The following is a 16008-nucleotide window of genomic DNA, read 5'->3' on the forward strand; positions in this document are numbered from 1 at the left end:
AGTCACAGACTCCTTGCACAGATGTACCTTTGCCATTTACATAGAAGGATAGGAATTCAAATACATGTCTTTACAGATATATAGCTGTTAGGTTTGTGTACACACATACACATGCAGGCATACAAACATACACACAGTTATGATGTATCCAGAGGCTTATAAGCATCGACAAAGATGAGTGTGAATCAATGCTGCCGTCACTACTGTGCAAACAAATCCTTTACCAAAACCTCAGTGTCTAACACACTTGTGAATACACAAGTACACACACACACACGCACACACAAAATCTCAGTTTCAGTGCAGAAAGTCCAAAATGTTCTGTCTAACACATTTATTTAAAATAAGAACTACAAATCATACATTGAATTAAACAATTAGAAGCCTGCGAGTTGTAAAACACCAACGAATGGCTATATAAATATTTGAAGAACAGTGTTTTGACGCACACAGAAATCATTATTATTTGTCAAAGATGAACTGGTTGTGTTCATGGAGGCGTAATTTTTTAGTTAGTTTATGTTACAAAATATTCAATGATTCTTTAATTTATGCAGTTTGTGTGGAAAGTGATTTCTACTGACTGATAATTTAAGCACAAGCAGCAATGTGGTAAAACATAAGAACGCTGTCTAAGAATAAGCTTTCACTGTGCATGTGTGGTGAGTGATGCCTTACAAAGCTTGGCCTTTTATGTAAATACAGAAAAAAATGTTACGGTGAACAATAACATCATGTCATGCACACAATGCCACAAACAGAGCTGTATTCCTTAAAATTCATCAACCGGTGCACACACAAAAGGCCCATATGGTCCTAAAGCTTCTGAATCATCTTTGTAGAGACCATCACAAAATTCTTGTGATTTTGGTTGAACCCTAAAACAGCCGTTACTTTTTCTGTCTTTCTGCCTCACTCCTCTTTTCCTTCTCTGACCCCTATCCTCCCCACCCCCATAGACTATTGATTGACTCTCAGTCAGTGTGTGTATGTTGACAGTGACCCCTTTAGGCCACTTTTCTCTATAACTGGACAAACCATGAACATCTTAAACACAAACTTGTAACTCAAAAAGCCAAGGTGATACCTTGTGCATCCACGATGTGTGCATATGTGATTGCTGGTTAACAGACAATATTTCCATGCACAATGCTGCAGAAATATAACTGCATATAACAACATAAAAAAAAAAATATGAAACTCAGTCGAAGCACCGTGTAAAAACAGCATTTTATCACAATTAATAATTGTATGCATGGGTAAATGGCCTTGCTGGAATCACTTTAAAAGTCCATTTACAATGTAAAACCTATTGAGCTCGGTAACTGCTGGCATCTCACTCTTCTCTTGTCTGCCAGTGTTTGTAAATCTGTGTGTGGGTGTGTGTGTTTTGACCCTGCGGTGGCAGCCTGTTGACATCTATGGAAGAATTATCCATCGCAACTCTCGCTGACATCAATCAAACTACTCAATAGGCCACAGCAAGTTCATTCAGAGCCTTGTATTGTGAGCGGTTATATGTGCGTCTTTGCTGGTCAAAACAATCTTTAACAAATTCAAGACGTGGCCACTTAGGAAGCTGACCCCAGGCCACCCATCGACGCATGTGCCAGTCATGAACAAAGCACTAGACTGAGGCAACAACTGCAAACAAAGTACTTTCAACAATAATAAAACAGAGCATTTGTTCTTGATAATTAAAGAACATTTGCTGTTTTTATTAACATTTAAGCATTTAAGACAGGACGACCATTTGACATTTTAATGTTAAAATGAGAACTAAAAAGTTAAGCTGTACCAAAAGTGAAATGAAGCAATTTGGAAATTTCACACATTACTGAACTTTGCTTTTGTAGAAAAGAGGGGGGTGAGGCAGGTGGAGGGAGTGAGAGTAAGAAATTGCACATCACTTCAAGCCAACAGAGGGAGCTATGGACTCTGGTCAGTTTGCAGCCAACAGCAGCACAAAGACTCACAACTCGTGTGTGCACGGCTGTTTGTAGGAATGTAGCTAAAAATATGCAAGATTAAGTCACAATATCATTCATCGTGAAAACCAACAAAAATAAACAAAAATATATAAAAGAACACAAACTCTCAAAGATACACACACAATACAAAGCTACACCGCCAACAGGATCAGGGGAGATGGAGCAGAGTTATCTGATAGCTTTGTCAGCAGGTACAGCAGGACACAGTGTGGATATGGACAATTTGAACAAAGACCCCTGCCTGCTTCTCCAACCTGAACCCAGACTAGAGCAAAAGGCAGGGAGCGATGAAGAGTGAGAAGGAGACAGGGAGAAAAACAGAGCAAGAGAAGCCAATAGGAAAAAGCGAGAGATCTGTAGACTTGAAAAGACATCTCTGTCACTAACGTGACTGATGGCTGTAATAGCAATGAAAGGGTTTGAAGTCACAAGGTGTTATTAGATAAACAGAGTTTAAGCTGCAGTTCATTTTCAGGCTGTGTGAGTGTAAAACAGCAAAGGAAAAAACTTGCCCTCTGGGCAATATATTTTATGTATTATGTATTATATATATTACAGGATATAATCCGCTAGGATAATCAGAAAATAAAATATTTTAGTAGTCATAAAGAATTATTTTTTAAAAGAGTGATGAATATATTTGGGATTATTCATACAAAATAAATATCTAAAAAATGTTTTACAAATATTTAAAAATGACCTCTTTGATTGAGTTTTGTCATAGCAGCAAAGTTTGTCTATGTAAACTAAATGGGCCCTAATTACTGTGCTACATCTTACTTCCTGAATTGTACTTAGCCTCAAATTAGTCATAACAGAGTTATCAAAGTAAACCTATTCTTAAATATGAAATATGAATAAGAAATAACCAACTACAAATTTCTTAACATTAAAGAGATTTCCTTGCTACAGTTATTGTAATAATATCTTCTCCTCACAAAGGCAGCAGAGAAGGTAAATGTACACAGACACATCAGAAGTTGGACACGGAGAAATGTGTAGCTGTCTTACATATTCAGCTCAAGTATTGGGTGTTAACTTTACAACCGACATGATCAGACCAAGTGAGTTTGACTGAGTTTTGGATTTCCACTGAGGTGGAGCTATTTGGTTTGGTCAAATAATCAACATTTTACAGGCCTACATCAACACTCCCACATAGCAGCCACATGCTGGCAAAATGAATAATTTGATGAAAATGAATTACCTGACGAACTGAGTGAACTTTTCAAAAGTCATCGTTTTGGTTGCTAAATTATTTTGTGAGTTAAGGGAAGGAGCAGTGATGGCGATCGAGGCCAAGGAGAGAGCACCAGCTGCTGGGGAAAGCTGCTGGGTTTAGGGAGCTTTCTGGAGCCTGTCACCAAAAGCCTGTCTGGGTAACCTTTGGAGAAGGGTACATGAAAGTTACAAACACACACATGCACACACATGCATAAAACACACTAAAGCTTATGCAACCACACCAGCGTAGTGAAGTGCCATTGCACACATACTACATATACAGTACAGCTAACAGATTTGTGTGGAAATGTTCAGGCAGTTTCAAGAACACAAAAGACATGACACGTACAGCCTTCTCACTTGTTTGTATAGTTACACATGCCTACAAACTTAGGGCTTGTATACTGTGATTTATTTAGGATAGGCAGTCATATGACAGCCCCGTTATTCCGCACAAAGGTCAAGCAAGCTTCACACCTACAGTAGAAAGACAGGTTGGATTATAGCGTCAGGAAATGAATGTAAGTCATTGTAATGTCCTCTGAAGTCATGGAAACAAAAATGCATGTATGTGTGCAACAGAACAATATACACACAAAGAAAAAGATGTGTCAAAATATAAAAAGGAAGTATTACCAGCATTTACACACAGAGTCAGTACATGCATGCACCTTACATGTCATCTTTCTTCAAAGTTAAGTTAACATGGAGTGTACAATATTTTTTCATATAGATAAAATAATTTCAAAGAGGCTAGGTGAGTTGTGGTCATCATCCTGTCACTGGTCAGATTGAAGGATGGGTGGACACTATCTCATCAGAGATGTGAAAAGAGTGACCTCGGCAAGTGAGAGCAGACAAAAGGGGAAGACTTTGGACTAAACTGAGGCATAACTTTGTCAAACGTAAACAGACAGGGTGGGCATGATGAATATGTGTTATTGTATCTCTCTGTGCACATATATTCCATTCAATCAACATACACGTCTCCTGCTGTGATCTGTGAGCATACGTAGTATCTTCCGAAGCCAAGCGAGACTTCCAGTTCAACTCACATTCTACATTTAAGAAGCACAAACAAGCGACACAATCGTTCTCTCTCCCAAATGAAAGCTAAATACAATCTTGCTATAAAGATCAATTGTATGTATTCATCCACATATTTCAGCCTCAGTTTCTTTGGAAAAAACATCCCTGGAATGTCAAAAAATTAAAATCAAAGGGCTATGTGAACTTTTTTTAATGCAGAAATTAGAAAAATAAAATAAAATGAAGGATATAGGCAGCCATATAGATGGTCAAACACAATAAAAATAAACTGTTTATGCACCTAACAATCAAACACAAATATTTCAATAACTTTATTGCATTATTTTCTTACAAGTATTGACCTTATCATCGCTCCAAACCTCTCATTCTCTTTCTCTCCTCCATACCTCCTGAAACATCCTGAGGTTTTGATATATTCCCAGGGATAAATTAGAAGAGGAATGTAATTATATACAGAGTGAATTTTGCCTGGGTAAGAAAGCACTGGGAGTGTGCAAATGTGTGTGCGTACAGGTTTCTCGCTGCCTGCGTGTCTGTATAAAGCAGTGTTTTGTATTGAAATAGGTGACTTCGGAGAGGTGCGCTCCTTTAATTACGCCGCTCTCAAACAGAACATGAGTGGGCTATCCCACTGGGATTAGTTGTCTCTCAATGCAGTCTCTTTGTTAATGCAGCACACACATAACACACATGTACTTCGAGGCACAAATGTATGCCTGCCAAAAAAGACCATCTCGCCAATAGTTCCACACTCAATTTATTCAAACTGAGGTGTAAGCCAAGTGAATAATTCCACTACTAATAAAGACGGTAAGAGAGAGTGTGTACAGATGAGATGAAGGGGGAAAGGGGATAAAACAGCATAGAAGAGGGGGGAACAAAGGGTTGAGAGGAATGGTAAGCCTACAGAATAATTCTGATGTTCAAGGACAACAAAACATGAAAGCTAAGATCAACATCACAAGTTTCAAACTGGTGAGTGTGACTATTTGAAATGTTTTGTTTATGTATATTTGTTCATTGTAAATATTGATATCGGGATTTAAATGTAAGTATGAAACTTTTCTTAAAAGGTTTTAGTCAAAATATACTCCAAAATATATATAATTCAACACTAGATATTTCAGTTCATACGCGCTTAATAGCACCTACCATTCATTGTTGGATATTTAATTATGTGTGTGAACTATACTGTGCTGAACTGTCCCATCAACTCCAACTGGTTGGGACAAATAGCTGCCCCTCCCTGAGCCTGGTTCTGCCAAAGGTTTCTTCCTGTCAAAAGTTTTTTTTAAAAAGTTAAGAGTTTTTCCTTTCCATGGTCGCCTAGTAGTTGCTCAAAGGGAGTCATTGGGTGGTTTTCTCTCTGTTATTGTAGGGTCTTTACCTTAAAATATGAAGTACCTTGAGGAAAGTGATGTTGTGATTTGGCACTATAAAAATAAAACTGATTTAAATTGAAAAGCTTCTGTTGAATTACAGTGTGCTCCTTAATAATAATAATAATAATAATAATAATAATAATAATAATAATAATAATAATAATATAAAAGTTTCATGCTAATGATGGCTAACAATACACAATTGCTGGTTAGTAATGCAGAAGTATGTAAGCTGTTTTGTGTCTGATAAAGAAGATGGTACAAAAAATGGAAGATTTGTACATTTTAGCAACCTGAAAGGAGTGGTCTCTTAGACTGTACACTTGGAGAACACTTGGACACGTGACTGTTAATAGTCTTGCTCAAGTTGTTCAGGTTGTTTAGTTAGCTATGTTAACAGTTGTGTAAGTAAAGTGTCTTTTTTCTAGCTGGTATCAGAGTTAAGCTTACAAGCCATAGGCCACTATGTCTGAATTTTCTGTCATGATAATGGACATCTGGCCAATATTTCAGATTAGTTCATGTGTAAGTGCAAATAAACAATGCTTCATAGGATACAAATTGGAAACAGAGGATGCTCACCTTCAGAGTTAAAAAGTTGCAGTAAAATGTATTGGTTTGAGCGGTTGAAGAGGAACATTCTGTTTTTTGTCTGCATTACACTTTTTCAGGTTTCACTGCAGCATGGAGCAAATGGAAAGTGTCTATAGAAAACTCAGCATCTTCCAAGCAAACTATGGGAACCTGTGTAATCTGCTACTGACCAAAGCAATCACAACAAGGTTTTTGGTGGAGCACCCTCTTTGTGACCTCACTGACCTGCTGTCTACTTGCAAACATGTTGAGAAATACACATTTTCCTTAGTGACTGGAGTTTGCCAAGGGTTGCCAACCACTCTCTAGGCCAGGGGTGTCGAACTCCAGGCCTCGAGGTCCAGTGTCCTGCAGGTTTTAGATATCACCCTCGGTCAACACACGTGAATCAAATGATAAGTTCATTACCAGGCCTCTGGAGAACTTAATAAGTCTGTCTCCCAATTTAGCCATTTAAATCAGCTGTGTTGGATTACGGACACATCTAAAACCTGCAGGACACCGGCCCTCGAGGCCTGGAGTTCGACACCTGTGCTCTAGGCCATAAATGTTTTTTGACACCAAAAAGTGTGAATTAAGAACTGAGGTCTGTTTCACAACTGTTGATGCAGATATGCACAATAATTACTTATTCGTAATATAAAACGTCCAAAACTTTTTGCCTATTGTATGCTTGCCTTGTTTAGTAGGGTTAGATTATTGGGTAATTCCCAAATGTCCATAGGTGTTAATGTGAGTGTGAATGGTTGTTTCTCTGTGTTAGCCCTGCAACGGTATACCGAGCCTCTTAATCATCATGTGTATCTCTATTTGGATATACATACTAATTCAACACTGAGTCACTAAGAAAAAAATGCTATGATAAACCAAGAATCAGTGTAAAATGTTAATTTCTACATTTCCTTTGTGATTCTTAATTGTTTTTAGAACTGCCTGTGGCTTTCTAACTATATTTAGTAAATTATACAGAGCATTCCCACTGCATATTTGTCTGTTATTGCTACTAGTATTTCAGATACTTGCTTGGTGCTACTGATTTTACTATCTATGCTGTACGATGGTAAAAAAAAGTAGTTGATTTGTGAAACTAGAGGGACGATAATACTGTATCCAAAGAGAAAAGAGGGCTACAGTGCAAGATACACAGAACATAAACACACTCCACTTCATCTGTGTCTGTGTCTAATGACGTGTGTGAGTAATTACTTTAAGCCCAGTGTGTGCGGGTGTTTAAGTGTCTCTGCTCATGTAAGTTTTTATCTAGGCTTTTGTCTATGTCTGTGCCTGCAATAAGTATGTTTAATGGTGTGTGTGAAAATAATCACTTAATCGCCGCTTACTCCATTTAAGAGGTGTGTGTGTGTGTGTCAGTTCAATGGTTTCACTGTAAAATAAGCTGAAAGATGAAGACATAAGTGGGAAGGCCTGGAGATGTAAAATAGTGAGAATGATTGCAGAGAGGAGGAAAAGAGAGGGAAGGAAAAAACAGAGGGACTGAGGGAGAACATAGGTAAAAAGCCCCCCCCACACCCCCCTTTATCTCACTCTCTAATTTTCCACAATAACCCTTCCTTCCAATGTTGCTCTCCAAACCGTCGGCCTGTGAATTTATAGTTGGCCCAATGATTGCTTCTCAGGCCATGATGGCTGTAAATTGCTTTGCCATTTGGTAAATGTTGGCAGTTAGAAGGTATACAAGTAATTATTTCCGCTTGTGCTGATTGAGACATAATTCCAAGACGAGGCCCTAGAAAAATGACAGCATTTCGAAACAACTCTGTTTTAATTTCCCAGCATTCCTAATTAGAATCTGTATGAACATGGGGAGTTTTTTATGTGGTTTCCTCCAATGGGGCCAGAAATAATTAAACTGTCAAGGGGAAATAAATACGTATAAACAAGGCATAATTTTTACAGCGCGCAGCACCTTGTCAGGCCATGACTTTTTGTGAAGAAAAACAATGTGGGGAACAATACAGGGGCATAGAGGACACACCGATGCCACACAAGAACAAACACACACACAAACGCGCGCGCACACACACGCAGAAACACACACTGCAAAACACATACAGTAATGGTGCAGTAGATAGAAAATTTGACCTTAACCACTGATTGATTTGTGCCAGAAAGTCCAGCTAGCTTTCAGATTTTAGGAGTTTAAAATAAAATATATAAAACATCTAAAAATGTTTCAGTCCTAACTGCAAAACAATTTATAAATTCAACTACATTTTATTTCATTAGCTCCACTCCACAACAACAGATGCCTCAAGAAGCTTTAAGGTAAAGACATAATAATATTACAAAGAAACACCAACAATCACATGAGCAAGCACTTGGCAACATTTGGGAAAAACTCCCTTTTAGCAACAAGATACCTCAAGCAGAATCTGGAGGATTTCTGTCAACTGCAACCAGTTAGGGTGAGGGGAAAGAGAAGGGAGCAGAGAGACGGGACAAATTATGATACCGGAGTTTGATAATTATTAATCATTAAATGCAATAGTGGTCTGTAAACACACAGGGAGTGAAAATAGATGAGTGAAGAAGAAATGCTCAGTGTAGCCGTAGCATATCCAGAGCTTGGCTCAGGCTAACCTCATAAAGCCCTAATTACAAGTTTTATCAAAATGGAAAGTTTTTATCCTAATCTTAAGGCTAGAAAAATCAAGGCTAATGCTAATCTTAAAAGTAAAAACGATGTCTGTCTCCCAAATTCAAACTGCGAGCTGGTTCCACAGAAGAGGGGCCTAAAAACTGAAGTTTCTGACCCACAGGAGCCACAAGTTGGCCTGCAGTGTGAGAGTAATGTGCTCTGTTATAGTACTTTGTTATCCTGGGGTCAATGGTCGATGATGGGACTTTATTATTCAAGATCTTGTATGTGAGGAAAAGGTTTTTAAATTCAATTTTGAATTTCTCATGGAAGACTTTGAAGAGAAACTATTATTAGTGAAATATGGCCTCTCTTCCGAGTCCCAGTTAAACTGAAGGCTTTTTAAGGGAGCTTTTAGAGTGACCTAATAATGACGAATTACAATAGTCCAGAAGTCATAAATGCATGAACTAGCTTTTCAGCATCACTCTGAAATAGGATGTTACTAATTTTAGTGATATTGTGCAAATGAAGGCAGTCCCACATAAGTTTTTAATGAGCTCACTAAAGGACATGTCCTACTCGAAAATGACTCCAAGATTTCTCACAGCGTTACTGGAAGTCAAGGTAACGCCATCTAAAGTACTAGTTTGAAATTAGAAGGGACTGGACAAATAACATATCAAAATCCTAAAAGGTAGACAATTTTTCACAATTTATAAAAATCGTAAAAGGAAAGCAATTTATCTTAAATGATAGTAACTTAGTAGCTGCAATTACAGAAATCAATGAGAAACACTGAACACAGACAACCTGGACAAATTACCAAATGACCTAGAATGTATTATTTAAGAGCAAAATTGTTGAGTAATTGAGTAAAACTCTTTTAAAATGCTGTGGAAATATTGAGAACACAGAGAACTACCAGGAACTTTCATATATTGAAGTGGAATTTGAGCAACGGTGAGCAGAACCAGAAAGGAAGACGCAGTTTGTGATTCTCAACACCAGAGTGCTGGTTTTGTAATAAAAATAGGCTACATGCAATCTGCAAATCCAACAAAATGCACTGACTATTTTCATTTTGTTCTCATTGACTGAGAACAAAAATGTGCACAAAATGGATAATTTATGACATTTAAGTAAGTAACCTTTACTGTGTTTTTCACTTTTATTATGACTCTTTCTGTTTTGCATTTATGCATCATCATCGAAGACCCTCTGTTCAACGGCAGCATCAAGCGTACAGCCTAGAGCATAGGTGTCAAACTCTGGCCCGCGGGCCAAATTTGGCCCGCAGCCTAATTACATTTGGCCCGCGAAGCCATACCAAATTACTATTAGAGCTGGCCTACTGGTATTATACAGCTAATATTGTTTAGTATTGTTTAGTATTAAGCTTTGCTTGTTCCACATTCAGTTTTTCAGCAAAACTTGTTTGAGTCCATAAGAAGAGATTCATTCTTAAATCTGGAGGAAGATATTTTTCAATAAATATTAATGTTAGCCCGCGACCTTGTTCTAGTTTTGAATTTTGGCCCACTGTGTATTTGAGTTTGACACCCCTGGCCTAGAGTGACAGAAAAGAAAGATGGTAAGATTTGTTTGCCATTTTACTATCTTCTAGGTAAGTTTTGTCATGGTACTGGGCCTGTGACCCAGTGTTTTCTACTTCTGGACATTGTGCTGTTGGTTTTGGAATATTTATTGTGATTCTTAGGTTCATGGTTATTCTTTCATCATGTTTTTAAAGTGTTTCGGTTAGCTTTCACTTCTTAGTGTTCTTAGATAAATAAATAATAAATAAATAAACTTAGCTAAAGCTAGCTAGCTATAAAGTTTATTTCTCCCGCCTCTGAATTCTGCGTTTGGGTCCTACGCTTACTGTCCACGCAGCCCTCGGAATCTGTCATTTTTAATTAAAACTATAACTCAGCATTATTTATTATTATATTATTTAGCACAGTGGCTTATTATTAATGCAAAACAGAGATTATTATTATTATTAGTAGTAGTAGTGTTAGTATTATTATTATCATCATGATCAGTATTATCCACCATTTCTTGCAGATGCAAATGTAGAACAGCCTGTGAATGCTCAGATTCAGTTAGGTTCTTTCCAAATAATTGTAACTGTAAAGTTGATTTACAAACTGTAAAACCATGACTATTTACATTTCTTTCAAATCTTGGATTTTCTTGGTAATTCATTATTGTCATATTATTCTTTTTATCTAACATCTTGTCAGGTCTGAAAGAAGCTACAACTTAATGAAACTGGAACATAAATGGCTGGACAGGAGATTGTTTAGAAGTTTTTCATAGAGGTTTTAAAAATACACAAACATATTATCCATAAACTTGTTTAAAATCTCACAGCTGAACTTCTGTGGTCTCCCTGCCAATTCTTGAGAATTAGAAACAGTAGGCGAATTAGATCCTCAGTGTGAGCTCACACGGATAGGGAGCACTAATGGAGATGCATTTGAACTAGAGTTACTCAATCTGACATCAGATTGTGGACCAAAGCTTTGCCCAACACACACACACACACACACACACACACACACACACACACACACACACACACACACACACACACACACACACACACACACACACACACACACTAAAGACTAAATGGATCTCGTAACACTGCAGATATCACAGTTTTCATCAGGCTCTCAATGAAAAAGGTATCAAGCAGAAAGTATATATTCTGCTGTAACCTGGTAATTCCATTTACAACTATTTACAACAATTTACCTGACATTTTATCTAGTGGGCAACAATAAATTTTACAAATTGCTTGAAACTCTTTTTTTTCCTGCCACAATCCACAAAGAGAAGGCAGCCAGTAGAAATACACACATCTTATCTTATTGTCTCAGTTTGCCTTGGGTTGGTGTGATGATCTACAGTTTCAGGATGGAAGAGCTTAATAAGGACATTTTGCTAGCCAGCAAAGTTGAAAGTAGCTGGGGGTTGTCTGACTGCTGGGTTTTTCTCTATACTGTTGAAGGGTCTTTACCTTATAATATAAGGCGCCTTGAGGCAACTGTTGTTCTGATTTGGCCTGAATTAAATAAAACTGAATTAAATTAAAGAAAGTGTGTTTTATGACCTTGACTTTGACCTTATGTGATTTAGTGACAAACAAAACATTGGTATGTTCACAAATTTCACTACACTGAGTAACTTTTTAATACTAAACTTCCTGATGGATTTGTAATATAGTCACATTGTTATCCTGAATCATTTTTATTTCATACAATTAAAAGTAATTTGTTTGCTTAGCTGATGGAATAATTGAAAGAAATATTTTCAGTAACTGAATGAACGTGTGTGTTGTAATTTTGTTGGCTAACCTTAACAGACTTACCCGTTAATGTGGTAACATACACAAGCTCTGAGAGGAGGGGCTTGAGTGTGCAGACATACACATGTACTCTACATGCCTCTGCAGACTAAGGTCAACGGTGCGCTCAGATACAAATGATTCTCATCTAATATTAATAGGATATGCTAAAAAGGTAGCGCCACAGCAGCCCAGAACAGAGCAGCATGTCTGACTGACTGTGTGTACATGCATGCATTTTCCTGCCAAGCACTGAGATAAATCACTCTGGAATGGAAATCAAATTCAAGAATATTAAAACCCACTAAGATAACATTTTTATGAAAAATAAGTAACACTGTCCTAAAAGCTACTTTCAGCTGTTCCCTTTTTCACAAAGGGTTACCACAGCATGTAGCTCCGCATGTTTTCTTTGATAGATATTATTGTTTTTAATTGAAAATTTTTAGATTGAACTGGGGATCTTTCGCTTGTTGTCAAATAGGGCTGCCACAAACGATTATTTTGATAGTCGACTAGTCACCGATTATTTTTGCGATTAGTCGACTAATCAGATCATGCATCCATTGAACATAAAACGTACAGCTTATTGCACCAACATGCTTACAGCTTTAACTGTTTAAGGTATGTGCTAACTAAAAATAAAGACAAGATGATAGTTTATTAAATTTTAATGAAATTTGCAGATTGTTTCGTTGGAGTTTAATAAACTCAGTCTCGTCTGCTCCTTGCTATCTAAAATATAACAGGACACCGGAGTATATTCTCGAGCATCTCACACTTCTGATAATCAGTTGTCTGCTTGACGTTTATTCAGCTGTGTAAAAACTATAACTTTCATCTCAGCCAAACCGATTTACTCAGGAACAAATAAAATACTGAAAAAAGCCAAACACTAACATTTTTAAGTTATCTAAGTGACTTATATCATGTTTAACCTGAGTAACAAAAGACGGCAGTGGGTTTGAAAACGATTTGCCGGGAGTCCGGGGTTCCCACCGGCTCTAGTGAGCCTTGAATCCCGGCTAGCTATCGAGCTAGTGAGTAACAGATGTCTCCGAAAACTAGTGATGGCCCGCTTGAAGCTGACGCTCCGGAGCGTGTGTCGAAAAAAACAACACACTGGTTCAGAAGCACTGTGTCGAGGCTTGCTTCGTTTGGCAAAAGTCACGTGACCAGTGACGTCCGAAGCTTCATTACGCACGTAACTGCTTCGGTACCTGATTCAAACGGATATAAGGAAGTGAATCATCCACGGGATTGGTGGAGTGTGTTGATGGTGACAGATAGCGACGAGGTGGTCATTCCACTGACAGATATGGAGCCAGCGAGGAAGAGAGGACGTTCTGGCGTGTGGGAATATTTTGAGTTGATTTTGCTCAATTCATTTTATCTGCCGAAGTTAAAAACTTGAAATGTCCAAAATCATGTTTTCATAATGTAAATATCATTACAGCATATGACTTTAGGAACACTTCCATGTGAATTAAAGCTAATGAAGACTACAAAAATGTATTTGACACTATACGTACATTACATTGCTACACAGTTTAGAAAATCATTTTGTTTATTGTTTTTAGGTGATAGTCTGCAGGACCCAGGAATACCTGCATATCTACCAGCTTGCAGTGTGGTTCCTGCACTCCACAGCCTCTTCTGTTCCATGCAAGTGGATTTTCTCCAGGGCAGGAGAAACTATTTCTAAGAAAAGAAACAGACTCAGCCAGCGCACAGTAACACTAATCCTCTTTTTAAATGTAAATAACAAAAGGGCTACCTGACATAGAGCATGTTTTTACTTTGCAAGTTCTTGATTAGGGATGGGTTTTGATTATCGCTTTTCTGATTACAATCCATGCTAAATTGAATAAAGTGATATTGATTCATTAAAATCCCGTGTCGATTTGTAAATTAACGTTATTATGCCTGAAACACCAGCATCTCAGGTTAAACCTCACAACATGTCGTCAAACACCATACAGCTAAAACAGTAACTGGGAGCAGGTTTACGGATTCTGCATACAAACGTAAACACAGAGCGCGGACCCGACGCATCAGAATCAGATTTTGGTGTGTCGTTGGGTCCGCGCTGTGTTTGCCTCTTTTTTTTTCGCTGGCTTCTGCAGCTGCAGGTTTCATAACTCTCTGTTTACATCTCTAATTAAGTCTCACATGTGTCAGCTTTCTTTTAATAGATACGAAATTATGGATATATACTGTTAAATGATCAGAATTGTAATATTTCTGACTGAGGCAAAACTTTCCAGATTCCAATCAAATTGAATCGGATCCTGTATCGAATCAAAATGATTCTACAAATCAGTGACGATGCAGCCGTACTCAGCCCCCTAAGCATTTTCCCTTTCCAGTTCACAATCAATCCCACCCCTAGGTCAAAAATATGTATAGGAATTGGCCTAATCTAATATTTTGTATGAACCTGTCCAGCTGTCCAGTGATTAAACGACAAGTAGATGGAGGCAGGACTTCACAGCAGGGGCATACTCCATAATGTGCTGTGCATTCTCATATGTATATTATATATATTGCTCACTTATTGTATTTACCAACATCAAGGAGTTATGAGCAAAGAAAGGCCACACCATAGTGCATGTTTAAAAAGGGAAAGTTTATTGATCAAAATGTATTACGCAGATACGCATTACATTTTTTTCAGCCCCCCAATCGAGAAAACAAAACCAATTACATGTTCAAAGCAACGGAACGGTGGCCCAATATCAGAGAGAACTCCACTCTTGAGTGAGCAGTGATAATTGAGCAGTCCGTTTTATTTTGCAGATTCAAGCTGCTCTTCAAAATTTTCACCACCAGATGTCACCGGAGAGGACTGTGTTGAAAAGCTTCGAGTAATGAACCGTTTTTCAATACAAGCTTCAGTGCTTCGGAAAGCTTCATTTGGCCATCACTACCGAAAACGTTGGAGCACTTTTGAAAATATGTGGTGTCCTGATAAACTGGGAATATATTTGAAGTGAAAATATGTGAAACGTTTATTTTGTGACCCAGAAAGAATAATATGAGTAACATTAAAACTAACTAGCTGCCGCCATTGTTGGAAACTGAGCAGGGCCGCGATGGGTTGCGCTATGAATTCTGGGACAGTTTCTTCTTTTAGGGGTTTAACAGCAGCTGGCATCCTTGTGCATGCAGTGCTGCCATCTTCTGTTTCAGTCCGTTATTACACTCTTAAATCCTACTACTTATTCCTGCGTCTTTTGAGATCTCACAAAGCTTCAAACGACGTGTCGACTATTAAATTAGTCGTCGACGATTTTGATAGTCGACGTAATCGTGACTAGTCGACTAATCGTGGCAGCCCTATTGTCAAATATGTAAACCACCCCACTATGCAGCCACTATAGGAAACCTGTCCAAACCAGGGGAGGTTTCTAGTGACGATGACTCAGACCTTACAGGATCAGTACATGAAAAGGAAAAGCAGAGTTAAAGGCGAGTTAATTCTAGCGCTAATATCCAACTCTACAGCAAAAAGTGGATAAGTAAGAGAAAATGTCAAGGGAAAACATTTCTAAAACAAAAGAATCTCTTGATTCTTTTGACCCTGGGTATTAATTATAGATAAAACAGGATTTAAAAGAATCTTTTTGGGATCCTGGAGCCCAACCAAGAGATCCACAGGACTCATCAAAACACAAAATGAAACTTCTATAATTTCATGAAAACTTCATGCACAACCTGTTGCAGGAAGTTTGGTAAGAATCTTTTGAAAAGCTAAAACTTATAACCCTTTGAGAGTTTTGGCTAATATATTATTTTAATACAATTAAA

This window comes from Astatotilapia calliptera, chromosome 1, assembly GCF_964374335.1.
Source record: "Astatotilapia calliptera chromosome 1, fAstCal68.1, whole genome shotgun sequence".
NCBI lineage: Eukaryota > Metazoa > Chordata > Actinopteri > Cichliformes > Cichlidae > Astatotilapia > Astatotilapia calliptera.